Consider the following 12,464-nt stretch of genomic DNA (forward strand, 5'->3'; position numbering starts at 1 on the left):
CGTACACCATATGTTCTTATTTTATGATACTACGTACTACTTCTGAGGGATAGTACTTGCGTACTACTACTGATATATACTACCTACTTCTTTAAGTGATGTTCTTCACACTAGTTTCAGGCAGATTCTACATACTCATGCTACAAAAAAAATTCACAACACTATTTATAGGATAATACATTACCTTCTCATGGTAGTACATACAATTTTAGAGAGAGATAATATTCACAAATAAGCTCCCGAACATACTACCTACTGTTTTCCCAGATATTGTACATACTAGTTACTACTCCAGTACTCCGTACATCGGGAGTACTTCCGATAGATACTACATCCTACTTCCGATGGATACTACCAACGCTTTTCGAGAGATACTATGTTTTCCTTCAAAGATATACCATGCAACTGTCCATCCATTAAGATTGTTGTTTTCCTACACAGATTCGTAGTCCTCATAGCATACGCTACATGACAGTAGAATGTGAGCACGCATCCATCCGTACTCCTACTGCTCGCAGAGTGTACAATGACCTAGTTGACTTGGAGACCCCAACATTTAACATGGGATTTAGTCAACTTGAGGATGGCAACAACACCCCAGTATGTAACAAAAACACCCGAGTCGGTGCAAACTTATCGGCGCAGTTTGACATGGTCGCTGATAAAACCGTAGTGCGAGATACACTAGATCGGCAACAACAACCTACACAAGCAGGTAAATCCCGTAACTAATCCATTTGCACTAAACAAATAAATGAAAAACTAACCATCTATTGCGTCGTCATTTTTTCAGATTTTCCAGAAACTACTCCTACTTCAATATCGCCTCATTCTTTACTGCAAGAGACGAGTGCATTAAGGATTTCTATCCATGAGGAATGCGGACTCCCAAAAGTACAACCCAAAACAAGGAGGAGAATCATTGGGGTACCTTCTGATATGCTTGTAGACATACCAAAAAGAAACATAAAACCAAGCAGAATGGTCAATTCCCCATTTCTGTGCAAACAATACCAAAGTGTCAGACTTGATGTCAAGGCACTAGAAGATTTATTCACATATACAAACTCAATTTCTTCTGCGGAACAACTGAAGTTAGTATTTTTTTCAATATTTATACATGTCGAAAGTATTAAAACTCACTTTCATTCCTAACACTCTATTTCCATAGAAAAATTTGGAAACACATATCTGAACCTGTCCCAAGGTTCCTAAAATTGCAGCAGATACAAGAAGCACTAAGTTTTGACAATGAATTGCAAGATGATGCATGCAATGTTGCTGTCCAAGCGCTATTCGAAGATGAGGTGCAGAGGTTCGGGGGAACATACTTCTTAGGCTGGAGGCATTTTTTAAACCAAGACTTTGCGGTACGTCACAGTATAAATTTCACATTATGAATTCCAATTGCACTAAGCACACACACACACTGATCACGAAAAATGCAAACAGATACACGCAACCGCGGGTGGCGCAGATTGGAACCCCGAGGAGAGCGTTTACTTATTCAATGACTTCCACATACCATATGATGTGTCAAAAAGCCGTGTGGTACTTACAACACCCGTTCCTCACTCACACCTTTCATACTTCACACTAAAATTGTAACATTTCCTTCTCGAACTTGCAGCTATACTCCCTCTCCACCAACCATTCCATTTCTCAGTATACGCATCTGATATGGAGAACGAGAAGATTCATATCATGGATCCCTTTAGAGATACAAGCAAAGGAGGGCAGGACGTTGAAGATAGGCACTCTAAGACTAAAGAACATATTGCGAAAGCACTGCAGGATTGCATGGTCATCTCTTTTCCGAACTGGAAAAACGATATTACTAGGTGGCAGCATGAGTTCCCCACAAATATTCCAGCAACTACAAACAGGTGATGCATATTAAAAAACCAGATGTAAGAGCTCCACGTTAACTGTGCTTGACTACTCATTGTTTATTTTGCAGGATTGATACCGCTTTCCACGTTCTGCACATCATGAGAAATTGGGATGCAAAATGCTTAGTCAATCCAGCCTCTAGTGTGAGTGTTCTTACTATAATAAAATGATATATAATTTTCTTATTTAAAACATTAAACCATTATTCTTTAATTTTCATATCATTCAACACGCAGGCATCTCGAGATTTACGGAAGGTCTTCCTTGCCAACCTCCTGTCGTTCACAAGTAATGAGGCCATACTCCCAGAAAATGTCACCCGCTTCATCCAAGCGCTCAGGAGGAACTGATATCACATCCAGCATGCATCAACGAATAATAAATAGAGACCAGCTCAACAAACATTTTTTATTTCATGATGTACTAAAGAACATACTTCCTTTTACTTTCGATGCATATATACTACATTTGGTTGAATATTCTACCTTTTTCATATGAGGGCCTTATTTAAGCAGATTCTCTTTACTGATTATACTACATACTACATGCCACGGTACTACATACTGCGTATTAATAAAATACATACGCAACATTCTCTCTCACTACTTTAGTTACATCTACGTCGAGATACACCCGTTCCACAAATATCTACTCATACGTAAATCACACCCTTGTTAACAGCAACAAGAGTCTTCTCCACAACCAACTACTACATACTTCAAATCATTCAAATTAATTACGACTTGCATCAAAACAATTACCAAAAGCACCAATTCTAACATTACTACTCATCGATTGTCCAAGCATCAGTCCTACATTAGCTCAAACCTACTATCTACTACTAGTAGTATGCGCACATACTACTAGACCCCCATACAAATTACAAACTATGCAAAATTAGGCACAAACTATCGGAGTACAAATGGACCAACACACGCATAAATTATCACTAGGATGTAGAATTACTGCTGGTAAACATGATATAAATGGCACCTGCTTTAAAATGGGGCAGTATATAATTAAGAATTAGTGCATACCATTCTATAAAGACAAGGTTCAACAATGACACAATCCAAAAAAATTACTAATTAAATGGAAATAGTATCATACGAAAGCCTCACACGCCTACATTAAAACTGCGTGCCACACAACCAAACTAACCGCACTCTCTACTTTCTCTTGTAACTTGAATCACGACCACACGTACTCTTATTGTGTCCTTGCTGACCACAGCTACCGCAGTACTGGATTTGCATTGGTCTGGTATCCTCAGAGCTACTACCAACTTCATATTGTATCCTTTCTACTCCACATCCCCCTTTCTTACCCTTCCTTGAAGCAATTTCTCCCTTGGACATAAACCTTTTCATCCTAGGTTCTCCTCTCCCCCTTCTAAATTCTAGAGGAAGTATATCACATTCTCGAACAGTATCACCTGCCATCTCCTCATCTTCTAAGTCCTCGCCCCCCAAATCACCGTCACCACCTTCTGTACCCTCACACTCCTGTATGCCATTGTCATCGAATAGTTCCACATGACGCTCGACAATCACATCAGCAATAGGTTTCTTCCCTTGTAATCTTTCACTATGACGTGTTTCCTTCGAGCTTGATTGTGTCGTGGCGGTCATTACCTTCAAATCTTTAAGGTGCTTGCACATCACTTCCATAGTCTTCTGATATGTCTCAGTGTTTGTGTCCCCAAGCCGAACCATATCAAGGGCGGTCTAATACATCAGATCGTGTCGATACGTCCTTGACGCAGCAACTTCATTATCATTGATGTACCCTTTCATATACTCTGGGATGGATTCTCTAGCTTTTTTAGTCCACCTCTTCTTAACATACTTTTCCGGAATCTCCCTTACACCAAATTGCACCATCACCTTCACACAAATTAACTCCAGTCATATGAGGTATGAATGATGAAGCTTAAAATACGATGCCAAATTTTCTATAACTTACCCTCAAAATGTATCGGCAGAGTATCCCCAAGTGTTCAAACAGTTTGCACACACACGAAAATTCCTTCTCACAAATATTCGCCTCAACATCATATTCAATTCTGCCCCACCTATCTTTATCATCGCCCATATGGATAACCCTATAATGGTTCTCCTTCAAAGATGATCTTATATCATAAGACATGCTCCACACGAACTGTTCCTTGAACCTTTTGAAAACTCCCCTAGTGTACACACGTGCAGCATGTTTTTCCAAAGGCGACTTCGTAGCAGTAACCACCTTGTCCTGCGTCGCCATCATTAAAACATCATTAAGCACGCATCGGTTATATATATTACAGCTACAATCAACGTAATTCCATTGTTATTAAGCGTAAGAATATACTTACTTCCGATGTGTGGAACTTTTCAGCATCTTCCTCCCGTATTCTGTCATAAAAGAAACTTTCATACTTCCTAACAAGGACATTAATCGGAGAAGAAGGCTTCACATACTTCTTCAGAACATGGTTCATACTCTCAATCCTCTGAGTGGTCGACATTTTAGCAAAAAAATGGGAATTGAAGTAAATGGGAGCCCACTGTGTCCTCATATCCCACATCCGTTTCATGTACGTGCTAGACTCAAGTTTATACATTTTCACTAAATCAATCCAGGCATTTTCAAACTCATCTATTGTCTGCGGTTCATTCAAAACTCTGTGAAATTCATTCTTGAATGTGTTGCTCTTGCTATATATGTTCCCAAAGTTATCTTTAGAATTCTTCAGTACATGCCACTTGCAAATTCTATGAACCGTATCAGGCCACACCTCAGATATTGCCACTTCCATTTGATGACACTTATCTACACCAGAAAATATGAACATGTCACCAACAAAATTTATACTATACATACTACAACATATAACTTGGCCACCGAAAATACCTGTCAGACTCGCCGCCGGCCTTTTTCCATGCATTGCACAACTGAAAGCCCGAAACAACCATTTGAATGCTTCGACGGTTTCTTCTCTCGTCATACAACAACCAAATACTATTGTTTGGAAGTGATTATTCACTCCAATAAAAATACCTAGAGGCATCTTATACATATTAGTCTGATAGGTAGTATCAAATGTCACAACATCGCCGAAGTGCTCGAAACTAAGCCTCGACAGTGCATGTGACCAAAACACATTTTTTATCCTACCAGCCCCATCAACCTGCATGGTGTAGTAGAAGTTCTCGCTACGAGCCTGCAGCTCTTTGAAGTAATCAATTGTTTTCTGAACATCATCCCCACACTCATCCCTTCTTATAGAGAAGGCTAATCTGTTCATTGCCCTTCTACTAAATGGTGCCATACCAGGGCCTCCATGCATTCCTGAAATCAAACCATACATGCCTGTGGGAGCCATGCCATTATCTACCATACCTTGAACGATACTCTGTGTCGTCGTCTATATAGTTATGCGACCTATACTGCTTAGTAAGGCTTACTTTATTTTTCAGTGGGTGGTTATGAACGCTGATAAACTTTGTCACCATCCATTGTTGCCTCTTTGACGATCGATTAATTCTAATCATAGCTCTACATCCGATCCTAGTTGCTGCTTTCTGCACCTTTCTATCTATCCCCTGTTCAAGAATGGTAGACGCAAATCAATAATTATTGCAAACGACACTCCGCAAACATGTAGTACATCTTACAAACACATACCTGACGTACACAGCAGAACTCTTGCATGGTTTTTACCCCACCCTTCGTCTCCCTACGATTCGAACGCCTGATCCCAAAACCGAAGAATCTAGCATACAGATTATAAAACGCAAATCCGTCTACATCTTCTTTGAAGTGCTGACCTAGTTTCGGAACTATTACTGATGGTTGATAAAAACACGCAGGAATGGGAGCGTCGACAACTTCATTATCAACCACCTCCCTAAAAATATAAAACTCCATTACTACTACATACAATACGCACAAAGACTTGAAAAAAACCGTACACACTACAGCAATCTACAATACCTCTCAATTGGAATTTTGTCGATGCCATCTTCGAAATCCTTGTTCCAGCCATCCTCGCCGCTGCCTACGACCGGCATCGCAGGAACTAGACCAACGCAACCAGCAGCAACCATGGTTCCGCTATTCACAACCACCATGCTCTGCTCCTCCTCTTCTCCTGCTACACGTTGAGCCTCCTTCACAGGATCTGAATCCATCCTACGCAAGCGATGGAATTCGTGAAAGTGTGTCTATCTGAAACGGAATACCTACAAATGCGATGTCTGTTACAGCATACAACCCTCGTTCAGAAAGCAATACTAGCGAGTGCCTTTCAATACGGGATTGACAACTGAGTAACTGACCGGCTCAACACCACAAGACTGCCAACGTGTTTTCCCTGCATGCACGGCCATCCAGCTCAACTACCCACAAATTTCTCCACGTCAAGAGCCAACATTCCTACTCTTGGGGATATACTAACCACAAAACTGATCATGTTAATCTCCGTCATCCGTGTCCATTTCGGTTATCAAAAACTATAAAAAAATATCTGCACTATTATAATACAAACTACGGCAGCATACATTTGGCACATAAGTACGTACTTCCAACTACATACTCCATTCATTATTCAGCGATCACTACATACTACTTCAACAAAAAAATACAGTCTAATCCCGTGACAGATCAAGAACTTATGCATCAAACAGCTTACTTCTAAATACTCCTACGTATTTTTGATCCTTTCTATTCGCCCAGATAAATTCTTTTCCGCAGTACAGGAGATCCGTAAGAAAGCAAGGTAACAATTAATTATCACTCTGACGCAATGCACACAATCTAAAAATAAATACTTGCGACCATCAACAAATACTGTCAGCTTAAACTGAATTCAATAACTTTATTCTCTTCCACGTTTGTAGTGAATACATGTTCGACAGTGAAGGGTAAAACAATGTAAGATTGCACGCCATCTATTTGCCAGAAAATCAGCAAAACTACATGGAATCTAATTGACTTCTTCTTCGTCTTCGATCGAGAATGATGTCCAAAAGTAATCGTGTTGTGGCCCGTCCCGCCACAAGCCGTGCACCGCCTCCCTCTGTTACGAGCACCATCTGGTCGTTCATTCATGCGTCGCCGGATGGCAGCAATTAAGCGCCCATGCCTCTCAGTGATGGAGATCATAGTGTCGATCCTGTCAATTATTTCCAGCATAAAAAAAAGAGCGAGAATGCTAATCAGAATAAACACACAACTAGTAGTGCATCTCAGATTAATACCACACATACTGTAAAGAAATAGTGATGTGTTGATTCTCCTCGTCGCCTAGCAACTCTGATCCATCACCTCTGTCCATGTTGTCGAACAAAAATACACTGTTCCTTCTGCCGCCTCACACATAACTGCAATGCACTTTTTATAGCCGGTTGCACCCCTGATTAGCTAGAAAATTGACCGTACCTTCCCACCTAACAACCAAGGATTCCATTATACCTTAAATAATATTCTTTTCTCCCGCAACTTAGTAGCTACGGCTGCTAGCGGGTTACAGGGTCTTCCCCACGTTCGCTTCACCCTGCGAACCCGGTTCCCTAATCCTAAGTACGAGACACATGGAGGCCAACAAAGGTGCTGGTAACTACCATATATATATATATATATATATATATATATATATATATATATATATATATATATTCATGAAAACATAATAAATTCAGATATGAAATCATGGCACTCGGGCCCTAGTGATAAACATTAAGCATAGCAAAGTCATAGCAACATCAATCTCAGAAAACAGTGGATACTAGGGATCAAACCCTAACAAAATCAACTCGATTACATGATAGTTCTCATCCAACCCATCACCGTCCAGCAAGCCTATGATGGAATTACTCACAAACGATGGAGAGCATCAAGAAATTGGTGATAAAGGATGGTTGGTGATGACGGCATCGTCGATTTCCCCTCTCCAGAGCCCTCACAAGGAAGAAAAGTAGGTGCCGGCGGCTCCGTACCGTAAAATGCGATGAACACTTCTCTTTGATTTTTTCTCCACAGATAGGAATATATAGGAGTGGAAAATAGGTCGGTGGAGCTTCAGGGGCCCCACAAGCTAGGGGCGCGGCCTAGGGGGCGCCCTGCAGGCTTGTGGCCTTGGGGTGGCCCCTCTCTGGTAGATTCCTTCGCCGGTATTTTTTATTAAATCCAGAAATATTCTCTGTAAATTTTCAGGTCAATCCGAGAACTTTTATTTCTGCACAAAAATAACACCAAGGCAATTCTGCTGAAAACAACGTCAGTCCGGGTTAGTTCCATTCAAATCATGCAAATTAGGGTCCAAAACAAGGACAAAAGAGTTTGGAAAAGTAGATGCGTTGGAGACGTATAAACTCCCCCAAACTTAAACCTTTGCTTACCCTCAAGCAATTCAGTTGATAAACTGAATGTGATAAAGAAAAACTTTTACGAACTCTGTTTATCTTGTTGTTGTAAATACGTGTGACTCATATTCAGATTTTTCAACTCAGATTATAGACTAACCACATTCACAATAATATTTAGGTCTCATATTTACTTATATCAATGGCATAATCAACTATAGAGCAATAATAATAAGTCCTGGATGACAACAATTTTATCCAAACAATCATAATACAATATGATAAACTCGTATCTCGCTATCCCTTTCTGTGATCGCAAAACATAAATGCACAATACCTTCGAAGAACAAGGACTCACTAGACATTGTAATCAATGGTAAAAGAGATCCAGTTATACTCATACCCAATATCAAATAATAACAAAGCATGTAGATGATGGGGTGCGCTCTAAGTGGTGACTTTTATAAGAAGAGGATGACTCGAAAATAAAGTAAAATAGATAGGCCCTTCGTAGAGGAAGGCATTGATTTGCAGAGGTGCCAAAGATCAAGCTTTTAAAACAGGGATGAATCAAAAATTTGGGTGGTATGCTTTCATTGTCAATGTAACAACTAAAAGTTCTTAATATCTTTCATGATAAATATATTATAGGCGGTTCCCAAACACAATAGTAAAGATTTTACTCCCCCTCCACCAATCAATCACATTCCACGGCGGGCCGCATCCACGGGTACCGTCCATTCAAACATCAATCCTGGGGGAGCTTTGTTTCATTAAATTTGATTTGACTTTTGAGCATCGGACTGTGCATCCCGCTTACCAGCCACTTTCTCATGAATTATAGTGAATAAACACATATCTTGATAATAATTCACCTAGCATGGAAGATACTGATAGCCCCTAGTCACCACATGAGCGATTCGGGCATACAAAATAGAATATTTATTTGAAGGTTTAGTGTATGTCACATGCAAATTTACTTGGGACGGTAAGTGAGGAGCGCATATAGGTAGGTATGGTAGACTCATATGGAACAACTTTGGGTTTATGGAAATGGATGCACAAGTTGTATTCCCGCTTAGTACAAGTGAAGCCTAGCAAAAGACTCGGAAGCGACCAACTAGAGAGCGACAACAGTCAAAAACATGCTTTGAGATTAACCAACATTAAGTGCACGCTTGAGTAGGATATAAATCACTATGAACATGAACATCATAGAGGAAATCTTGATTTTGTTTCAACTACATGCGTGAACATGAGCCAAGTCAAGCCACTCGAATCATTCGGAGGAGGATACCATTCTATCATACTACATCACAACCATTTTAATATGTATGTTGGCACTCAAGACAAACAATTATTCACTCCTAGCTAATTAGGCATGGCATAAGCAACTATAATCTCTAATTTTCATTGCAAACATCTTCAATCCATAACAAGCTGAATCCAGAACGATGAGCTAATGATATTTACAAAAACAAAATAGGTCAAGTTCATACCAGCTTCTTTCCATCTCCGTCACTTCATCATATATCGTCATTATTGCCTTTCACTTGCACAACCGAATGGTGTGAAAAATAATAATAAGAGTGCACGTGCATTGGACTAAGTTGGAATCTCCAGGCAATAACTCAAAGGAGAAGACAAGGTAATATGGACTCTTTGATATATAAATGATAATGAATATGGGAGCTACTCATCATGTCATCGTGGTCTTCTCCTTTTGACCCAAAGAAGAAAGAAAAACTATTTACATGGGGGAGCCCCCAACAAGCAAAAGAAGAATGAAAAATATTTTTGGGTTTTCTTTAACACTACAACTAAAGAAACTAGAAGGTAGAGCTAGAACTATTTTTTTGGGGATTTTCTCAAGGTTAATGAAACACAAAAAGAAGAAAAAAAAAGAAGAAATAAACTACCATGGATAGTACAATGAAAAAGTATGAACACCGACATCTGGAATGAGTGTGTGAACATGAACATAATGTTGGTGAGAAATACGTACTCCCCCAAGCTTAGGCTTTTGGCCTAAGTTGGCCTAAGGCCATGGTTGGCCTGGATAATATCCAAAGTCATAGTTAGGGTCGTACAGGGCTGCGTCAGCTGCCACCTGAACAACTTCAGCATGGAGACGAGCCGCCTTTGCATCTCTCTCATACTCGTCTGCCTCCTCTCTGGTTATAAAGTACCTATGTTTTTTCCTAAAAGTTAAAGAAGGCAGGAGCAGGAAGCGTAATATGTACATCATGTTGTCTATCAAAACTTAGTCGGTATAGGAGGTGTTGTTCACTTCTCTTGAGGAACTGGTAGTGCACCATAGCCTCATAATCAAGAAAAGCAGGTGGTAGCTCAATATCAATCTCCTTTATAGGTACCCCCAAGGTAATTGGCTACACGGGTGGCATTAATTCCACCAAAGAAATCTCCGTCCTTAGCATTTTTATGTAGCCTCCTAGCAATAATAGCTCCTAAGTTATACCGTCTCTCACCCATGACTCCACTCTTAAGGATACTAAGGTCAGGTATGCAAAGGTGGCAATGCTCATGTTTACCATTAATACATCTACCTATGAAGAGAGCAAGATAATGTAAGGAAGGAAAGTGAATGCTCCCTACGGTAGCCTGTGTAATATTTCTAGTCTCTCCCACGGTGATGCTAGCAAGAAAATCATTGTATTCGGCTTTGTGAGGATCACTAAAGCTACCCCAATGTGGAATTTTGCATGCATTGTTAAAATCTTCTAGGTCCATAGTATAAGATTCATCATAAAGATTAAATAGAATGGAATTTGTATTGCGCCTAGATTAAAATTCAAACCTGTGCATGAAAGAATCGGTGAGTTGATCATATTGCTTGCATTGGTTTGAAATTAAATCTTCAAGGCCAGCATTTCGTATATACGCATAAAATTCTTCCTGGAATCCAGCCTGGACCATGAATGATTCCGACGGCCATTCGCAAGGCTGCACTTGAGCTTCCCTTGGGTGTTCAAGGTCGGGCTCGCGTATCGCGAGTCTTGGGGTCTTCTTGCCAGAGGAACCACCTTGGTATATTTTCCTTAACATTTTACTTTTTCTGAAGAATACATCTGAAACTTTTAGTGACTCCAAATAAAAATGAACAAACTCAACTAAAACTTATAGAAACAACTCCCACAAGTGCCTGGAGGCTATATCATGCATCAAAACTACTTATGACCATACAAATTTGACATGCAAGCTCAACAACAAGGTCACCAGAGAGAAAGATTTTGCAATATGTAAAGCACTAGAACAAAAACTAATTGAACCATTGGAGGAGTTACATACTGATGATTAATTCCCTAAAATAGTTTTGAAAATGGAGCTTTGAGCAAAGAGATCCAAAATGGCACCAAGATGAGTTAGAACACGGGTTTGAGCAATGGTGGGATTTTTTCTGGAGGAAAGAAGGAGAGGATGGGTACTGGGATAAGTGAAGGGGCCCCACGTAGGACCCACAAGCCAGGGGCACGCCCGGGGGGTGGTCATGCCTTGCAGGCTTATGGCCCACTGGTTCAGTCCCCTGATGTGTTTTTAGTACCAGAAATTCTTAAATATTGCAGAAAAAATCATGCTAAATTTTCAAGGAGTTCTCAGAACTTTTATTTTTCAGGATATTTTCTATTGCACTGATAAAATGGAAAACAGGGAAATAATAACTTTTTACTGAAATAAAACTAAGGAACAAAAAGTAAAAGTTGGGTACAAAAGGTTGCGCTTTCTAAATTCATCCATCTCATGCGTGTCAAAAAGAATCCATCAATAAGGTTGATCAAGTCTTATTGACAAACTTTTTCGAATGACATGGAACCAGAGAACTTTTCAATAACACTAGGTTACATCAATGGGGATATGCATGTCCCCAACAATAAGTATATCATATTTATTTTTGACTGTAGGAAGAGGGAATTCAAATTCTCAAATAGTGAACGTTCGAATTTTTCCAATGGAGTTGATGCTATTGACTTGAGATTGCTTCTTCAGAAAGTGTACCGTATGCTCATTAGCATTTGCATGAAAAGTGGCATTGCCTTTGTTGCAATCAATAACAGTCCCTGCAGTATTCCGAAAAGGTCTACCAAGGATGATGGACAAACTATCATCCTCAGGAATATCAAGAATAACAAAGTCCATTAAAATAGTAATGTTTGCAACCACAACAGGCACATCCTCACAAATAGCGATAGGTAAAGCAGTTGATTTATA

The sequence above is a fragment of the Hordeum vulgare genome, chromosome 5H, assembly GCF_904849725.1.
Source record: "Hordeum vulgare subsp. vulgare chromosome 5H, MorexV3_pseudomolecules_assembly, whole genome shotgun sequence".
NCBI classification, from domain to species: Eukaryota; Viridiplantae; Streptophyta; class Magnoliopsida; order Poales; family Poaceae; genus Hordeum; species Hordeum vulgare.